This window comes from Giraffa tippelskirchi, chromosome 8, assembly GCF_054371585.1.
Source record: "Giraffa tippelskirchi isolate mGirTip1 chromosome 8, T2T-mGirTip1v1.2.pri, whole genome shotgun sequence".
Classification (NCBI taxonomy): Eukaryota; Metazoa; Chordata; class Mammalia; order Artiodactyla; family Giraffidae; genus Giraffa; species Giraffa tippelskirchi.
In genome coordinates this window covers 61,316,003-61,324,336 of record NC_137282.1, presented here as the reverse complement: position 1 = coordinate 61,324,336, position 8,334 = coordinate 61,316,003, and positions in this window count along the sequence as shown.

Genomic DNA, 8,334 nt, shown 5'->3' with positions numbered 1-8,334 from the left:
TTCTCCTTAATGGGATAGGTCACGTCCCCATAGCAGGACCAGAAGGAACCTTAGCAAAGATGTTAAAAATGACCTTGTAGGATATAAAATGCACCCTCGAATTTTCCCTGTGGCATTGCCATATTTGCAATTAGAAACGTATATGGTTGGAACACAAATGTGTTTTCTTCCTAGAAGTATTTAAAAAAAGAAAAAACCAGTGCTTGCAGACCACACTGAAGCCCTTGGCTTCAACCTTTCATCCGTTAGAGACACGGAAGCTCGGAGGCTGGTGTCCAGGGCCCCCCGGCCACAGGCAGGTCCCGGCAGGTGTTGGCCGGGAAGCAGATCATCAGAAACCGGGGCGGATCGGGACAGTCCCCGCACAGTACAAATGAGCGCCATCAAAGCACGGCGGCAGAGAGATCCATCAGGGAGGCAGCCTTCTGTGCCTCAGCCATCCCCGCTCCCAGAGCTGGAAGGGAAACCCAGTGGCTGATTCAAAAAGTGACAAAAACCTCAGGCAGAGGAAAGATTCAGTGCCTGGCCGTGTCCTTGAGGGAGGCCAAAGAGTTCTTCAAAATACAAAGAGGTGAAGGTTCTTCAGAAACAGGAAACCTCAAAACCATGTGTCTCCAGGATCCCAGGATGCAAAGCTGGCAAGGTCCTCAGAGGGGGTGTTTCCCTCCGAGGCCTCTTAACGAGGGGAGGGCTGGTCGGTGTGGGGACAAAGTGCGCACAGGGTCCACCTTGGCCTCACCTGGGGCAGCCCCCCACCCCAGGAGTGCACACACTGAGTTTCCAAGAATGTTTTGAGTTGAGCAAAGATTGTTGATGTTCAGTCACTAAGTGCTATCTGACGCTTTGCGACCCCATGGACTGCAGCACACCAGTTTTCTCCATCCATCACTATCTCCTGGAGCTTGCTCAAACTCATGTCCATCGAGTCGGTGATGCCATCCAACCATCTCACCCTCTGTCGTCCCCTTCTCCTCCTGCCCTCAATCTTTCCCAGCATCAAGGTGCTTTCCAATGAGTCAGCTCTTCCCATCAGGTGACCAAAGTGTTAGAGCTTCAGCTGCAGCATCAGTCCTTCCAATAAACATTCAGGGTTGATTTAGGATTGACGGGCTGGATCTCCTTGCAGTCCAAGGGATTCTCAAGATTCTTCTCCAACACCACAGTTCAAAAGCATCAATTCTTCGGTGCTCAGCTTTCTTTATAGTCCAACTCTCACAGCCATACATGACTACTGGAAAAACCATAGCTTTGACTAGACGGAACTTTGTCAGCAAAGTGATGTCTTTGCTTTTTAATACACTGTCTAGGTTTGTCATAGCTTTCCTTCCAAGGACCAAGCATCTTTTAATTTTGTGGCTGCAGCTCACTGTCCACATTGATTTTGGAGCCCAAGAAAATGAAATCTGACACTGTTTCCACATTTTCTCCATCTATTTGCCATGAAGTGATGGGACTGGATGCCATGATCTTAGTTTTTTGAATGTTGAGGAAGGGTTTTTGCAACCCAAAGAAATTTGGAATTCTATTTTACAAATAAACAAACAAAAGTTCCCAGGGGTCAGTGCCCTCCTAGGAAGAAAGATCTAGAACTTGTCTCTTTCCACTCAGCCCTATGGTTCCCAGATGATGACAACCTGGGCCCCGGAAACAGAGTCAGGAATGTGGTACAGGAGGTGCCAGGCAACACTGTGACTGAGCGGGAGTAGGCGAGGGTTGTCCTGGGCGGGGGGGGATGGTATTGTTTATCCTTTGCTTTTTCCTCTTCCAGTCCATGACAACAAGGCCAGTGGAATCATGGCCCCCAAAGATGCTCAGGCCCTGTTTTTCCTGAACCTGTTGCTGTGTTGTGCTCAATGACAAAGAAGACTCTGCAGAGGGAATTAAGGTGACGGAGCATCATCTGGGCTCCCTGGGTGGGCAGAGTCTCTCCTCATGAGCCCTTAAAGCAGGGACTGCCTCTGCCTGGAGGCAGGAGAGCTGAAGACATTTGAAGGCTGAGAGGGGCGTGACTGGCTGCTTCCAGGCGGCCACAGGGGGAGCACGAGAGGCACCTCGGGGTACCTGCTCGGGTGCCACCAGTCTCGGCTGGTCTCCTGCAGGAACACGGGACCTCAGTCCTACAACCAGGATGATCTGAATTCCATGAGCAACAGGAATGAGCTTGGAAGTGGCTGCACGTCAAGGGCCTCCAGGAAGGTGAGCAGCCCTGCCAAGACTTCGATGGGCTGTGCTGCTGTGGACATGGATGGACAAATATATCTTCTAATCTCTGCTTTCAATTCTTTTGAGCATTTGGTCAGGAGTAAAATTGCTAGGCCACACAGCGGTTCTAATTTTAATGTTTTAGGGAAGCTCCATACTGTTTTCCACAGTGGCCACAACATTTTACATTCCCAGCAGTGCACAAAGGGAGCTAACTCGCCTATATCCTTGGTAACACTTTGTAGGCTTCTGGACTGTTTTGATGGTAGCCACCCTCATGGGTATGAAGTGGTGTCTCTGGGGTTTTGATTCACATTTCTCTAATAATCAGTGATGTCCAACATCTTTTTATGTGCTCATTGGCCATTGTGTATCTTCTTTGGAGGAATGTCTGTTCACGTCTCTTGCTCATTTTATAATCAGATTGCTTCTTCATTGTTGAGCTGCGCCACTTCTTCGTATATTCCAGATATTAAACTCTTGTCAGGCATGTGATGTTTCTCCTGCTCTGTGGACTGCCTATATACTGTGTCCTTTGATAAAACAAGAAGACTTACTGTCTTTGAAGGATTAATTGTCCTCCCGAAGAAACCATAAGCTAGAATTAAAAACTATAAAAATTAAATGAGATTATGCAAACATTTAACATAATACTTAGCATACTGTGTACAATAGGTGTTAGATTTAGTGTGCCAGTGGGCTTAGTTGCTCAGCTGTGCCCCACTCATTGAGACTTCAGGGACCATAGCCCACCAGGCTTCTCCATCCATGGGATTCCCCAGGCGAGAATACTGAAGAAGCCATTCTCTTCTGCAGGGGATCATCCCGACCCAGGGATCAAGCCCACATCTCCTGTGTCTATTGCACTGACAGGCAGATCCTTTACCACTGTACCACCCGGGAAGCCCTAGTTTTAGTGGACACCTATTTTAATAATAAAACTATTGCTTTAAAAGTTTCAGAACTTAAAAAATTTTTCCATTAGGAATCATTTTGCAAAACGTTTTAAATTCCAAAGATAATCAGCCTCCTTATTTATAAACACGTTTTATTTTAAGGGACTAAATAAGCAGTATTGGTTTATTAATCATGGGTTTTACACTTGGATTTTCTTCATGCTAAGTGCTGAGACTTTGGGTGAGTTCTATGAGCTAAATCTCCTCTTACCCCCAGAGTATTCACTGCCACTGAAGTACATACAACCATAATACAGTGGAGATCCAGACTAGTCTGAGCTTCAGTGTCACAACTTAAAATGAGCCTTGGGTTAAATGGGCTTTCCCACTGGAAATGTATTCTTTAAGAGAGAAACATTTAAAAGCAGCATTCAAGTACGGTCTTCTCAGACAGCGGCCTTCTCAGTTGCCTGTGCCACTCGGGGACTCTGCTCATCACCGGTGCTGTCCTCTGATGAGCCTGGATGGGAGCCACGCTCCTCTCTCCCGGAGGTCTGTGGTGAGTCACAGGCAGCGCCGCCCGCCTTCACCATCTGCAGGATGACAGGACCAGCCAGGCAGATCGATGGAGGAGCATCAGAGTCCCCAAGGTGATGCTGAAGCCGTGCCTCCGTGGAGCTGATGACGGGCACTGTCTGTCACCGACAAAGCTGTGTTGGGACCTGAAAGGGAGAGAAGTTCCTCGTTTATTCAACCAGTAACTCTGAGCCTGGCAAGTGCTCCATCCTGGAAATGAAGTGTGCCTGGGTTAACAGTGATTTGATCAACCTGAAAACTATGTGTGCTGTGATGGATACCGAGATCTTCTCATTGTTAAATGGCTGCAGAACAAGAGCCCTTCTGTTTGTACCTGTTGTCTGAAGATGGATCATTCTGACTGGTTGAGTTCATCCAGCCAATCATTCAGTTATGTACTTCCTCAAAGACAATTTGTATAACTCAGTCTGGAAACGCAGAAATGAGTGAAGTGCTAACAAGCTGATCGTTTCATCTGGATTTTCTTGCAGAACTATTGCCGCATTCTCTTCAGTGCCTCTATTTTTGTTTGGTCTTGAGTTTCAACCCTTAAATAATGATATACTTTGAGTGAGTGGCTGGCATGGTCTGCACAGTGACACAGTCCTCTCGGCCAAAATAAATTCAGACAAAGAAATTAAAGTCTGCCTCTTTGAAATGCTCCAAGTTGCCCAAAGCCAGCGGTGAGCATAAATTATAAAATCCAAAGCCAATGGATTCCTCGGCCGACTCCGCATCACAAAATTACCCAAAGCCAGAGGAGAATCAGATGAATGCCAAAGACCACATCTCACATGACGTGACATTCTCAGGATGGCAGTTCAAAGCGGGTCTTCAGGAGTAGAATTTAGCTCAAGTGGAAGTTGGCAAATGGGCCTTGAGTCAAAGTTGATGACTGAGACGATTCTTCTGGAAGCCACTCTGTTACCTGTTTGTTTTCCCCCATTTCCAGGGACAGAAGCCTATGCGGGGGATTTTTAAATTGTTCCTGCCTGGAGACTTAATGATGACTGGGTTTTATTTCATTTACACCTGAGGTGAAAACACAGCACTCTGGCTGTGGGCAAGCCGTGGGCTGATGGTTCCCTAGCCCCGCTCAGCCCCCGGCGCCGAGTCCACGCAGAAAGTCAGACACTTGCAGCATGTTGGGGCTCTGAGCAGTTAACCAACCATGTTTGGAGAGCATCTTGCTTCTTCTGAGTTTACATCCTTCCATGGTTTGGAAGAGTAAATGCCCTTTCCTTCACCAAAGGCAGTAACAGAGAAGAGTTGTGTTTTCTGTTGACTTCTAATGCCTCCTCTTGTTTAAATAAAAGTTGGCAACATTTCCTGCAACCTGCTCCTGCTGCTGCTAAGTCACGTCAGTCGTGTATGACTCTGTGTGACCCCATGGACTGTATAGCCCACCAGGCTCCACTGTCCATAGAATTTTCCAGGCAAGCGTACTGGAATGGGTTGCCATTTCCTTCTCCATTCCTGCATCCTATGATACACTTATTTTCATTATGAGTTTTTGAAAATTGAGAAGCTCCAATCCATTCTCACAGCAAACACTTTACACTGTGGTTGGAGGCTTGAATTTGAGGAACATGGATGGTGGATACAGAAGGACCAGCGGGGGGGACACACGCAGGACGAACCCCCATTCCATGGGCTCAGGCCGACCTCGGGCTGGACGGCTCCCCTGAGCCCTGAGCCCCTCATCCCTGGGCGGGCACCTTCCTTTGTTCTGAGCACAATGGTGAAGCACCCGTGGGGAGCAGCTGTGGGGGTGGAGAGATGGTGGACCCACAGCAGAGACTGACATGTGGCTTCAGGAGGATGAAGAGGTCTTGCTAAGAGGAGACCTCCCTCTGGCTGTGGACCGAGGTCCAGCCCAGTGAGTTACAGGCCTGTCTGTTGGGCCATGTAGAGCCGCCGGGCGATGATGCAGCCTTGGTCCTGCCCCGCCGGAGATATCCAGTCTGGGGGGACATGTGTGGTCAGAGCCACTCTGGCCAGCCGGCCAACCTGCCCATGAGGACGGCGCTGCCGTGCTCCACACGCAGGCTCCACTGAGCCCCGCAAACCCTCCAAGCGGCAGGCAGACCCAAAACAAAGCGGGTGTGCAACTTCCCAACTCGGGCCCGGCAGCCTCGAAAGGCTTTCTTGTTCTGCTGGTCCTCCGCTCTTAGCTCGCCGGGGGTGGGCGGCCGAGACTGACACCTGCGGTGGTCCACCCCGGAGGCCAGCTGGGCTCAGCCGGCTCTGGCCGTGGGCACGCCGGCCACAATGAACTCTCTCCTACCATCGTACTGTGTGGACTCGCCCACATTCTGTGCATTGTCTCTGCGCTGAGGACTCAACACAAATGACGGGTTGACCAGCAAAAGCTAAACCGAGTGAGGGGCTTAGAAGCTTAGGCTCCCAGTTGTCCCCCAAGTCCCCGTCATCAGAAAGCTGTGCGGGTCGCTGAGCTAGCGATGAGGGCTGACCCCTGGTCAGCCTGACGTGGACGCCGAACCTCGAAGATGGGGGACAGAGATCTGACCACCACCTGGACAGCCAAGGTCACATGGACAGGCAGAGACGCCAGCACAGGTGCCGAGTGGGGGCCAGGAGGAGCCCGACCCTCCCTCTGGGGACACGCCCACCCTCACTGGCCTAAAGTCCTCTCCCTTGTCAGCAGCAGGGAATCCCGCCCCTGGGGCCCTACTTATGAGATGCCCTCAGAAGGACTTTTGACCTAATTCAGCCACTTCAATGGCATTTTACTTAAAAGTCCTTTGGGTTTTTATCTCCCAAACACATGCCTTGTTTTCTGTTCTGCTTTTTTTTTTCCTTCCAGATTAGCTGATGGAAAGCAGGAAGCCAAGTTCATACCCTCCTCCTTCCCATCCATGATGTCCCCACCCTTCTGTCTCTTTCTTCTCCAGCTCTCCCCCTTCAGAGACGTGGATATCGCTTTCCATGGACTCAGAAACCACTTCACAGTCTCCCAGGACCAAGATGGGGCAGGACTATAGAGTCATTGTTACTTTGCAAATTGGATTTCGAACTTGTAGGGTTTAAAAAAGCACTACCTGTTTATCAAAAAGAATGCAGGTTAAAATAATAACAGATAACAGACAAGTCTATTGCAGATAACAACAAAGAAGAAAGGGAATATCATCCTTTGATGGATTTGTACGTTGTGAATTTACACATATTTTGTCATATGCTTTGGTCACCTGATGCAAACAGCCGACTCATTAGAAAAGATCCTGATGCTGGGAAAGATTGAAGGCAAAAGGAGAAGGCAGCAGAGGATGAGACGGTTGGATGGCATCACCAATTCAATGGACATGAACTTGGGCAAACTCTGGGAGGTAGGGAGGGACAGGGAGGCCTGGCGTGCTGCAGTCCATGGGGTCGCAGAGTCAGGCATGACCGAGCAACTGAACAATACCAATGTATCTTGTCAACTTCCTCCTCCTGAAGCTGGAGCTGTGACATGGTGATGTGGGTGTCCACCTGGGTGTCACTTCTAGTAAAGTGTTTGCTGGTTTAAAAATAGGGACTTATCATTTCAATTTCAGTGTCCTTTGCTGCCACAACCAGGGTGCAGACTTTCGATAGGTTTGAAGTGTTCTGCGTCGTGTCAGCTGCTATTAAGTATCCGCTCTTGACCCTGAGGACTTTTCTCTCAATGTATTTGATTTTGATTCATCATATGCCATCTTTTTTCATTTTATCCCTTCTTCTTACTTGATTTCTGCTTTTATTTGCCCTAAATAGAATCTAAATTTTTATTAGTCAAATTCTTCATTCTTTTTCAGAAAAGTTCAGGTCCATGAAATTCAAGTTTGATCCCTGGGTTGGGAAGATCCCCTGGAGAAGAAATGTCAGCCCTCCAGTATTCTTGCCTGGAGAGCCCCATGGACGGCTGGCAGGCGACTGTCCAAGGGGTGGCACAGAGTGACTGAAGTGACTTAGCATGCCTATTTGGACAGTTCTTCCCCAAACCAGAACAATGTAACAAAAATAAACTTACCTCTGTGGTTTTATTTTTTGTGTTTTGAATACTGTTATACACCTTAAATTTATTTTTGTGTAAGATGTTTATTCCTATTTTATCAGATGGATTATTTGCATTCAGATTTTTTCATGAGTTTTTTTTTCCCCAAGTGAGTAGCCAAAAGTGTCATCGTGAAGTCAATATCTCATCATTTTCTTGTGAACATAAATGCTCCTTTGTAATTTGGTAGATGAGTGTCTGTCCCTTTTCCTCAGATGAGGCACGCAATTCCATTAATTGTTCCATCTTTTCCTAGGCAAGTACTCAATGATTTTAATTACTAGAACTCTTTCTTTTTTTCTTGACTCTGCTGTGCAGCTTGCAGGATCTCAGTTCCCGGACCAGGGATTGAACCTGGGCCACGGCAGTGAAAGCTCAGAATCCTAACCGCTAGACTACCTGGGTGGGTTTGGCAAAGTAATATGACTAATTCTCAAAGAATTGTTTTTGAAAGAAGTCATCTATGGATAAAAAATATGTAATGACTAATGTAAAAAATCACACTAAGCCAATAATAGAAAAGTAAAAGAGAAACATTTGTATCAACAAGCTGGAAGTAGACACAGAAGCCAGGATTATCAAATACCATGTTGACACAGAGTCAAGGAAGATCTCTAATTCTGA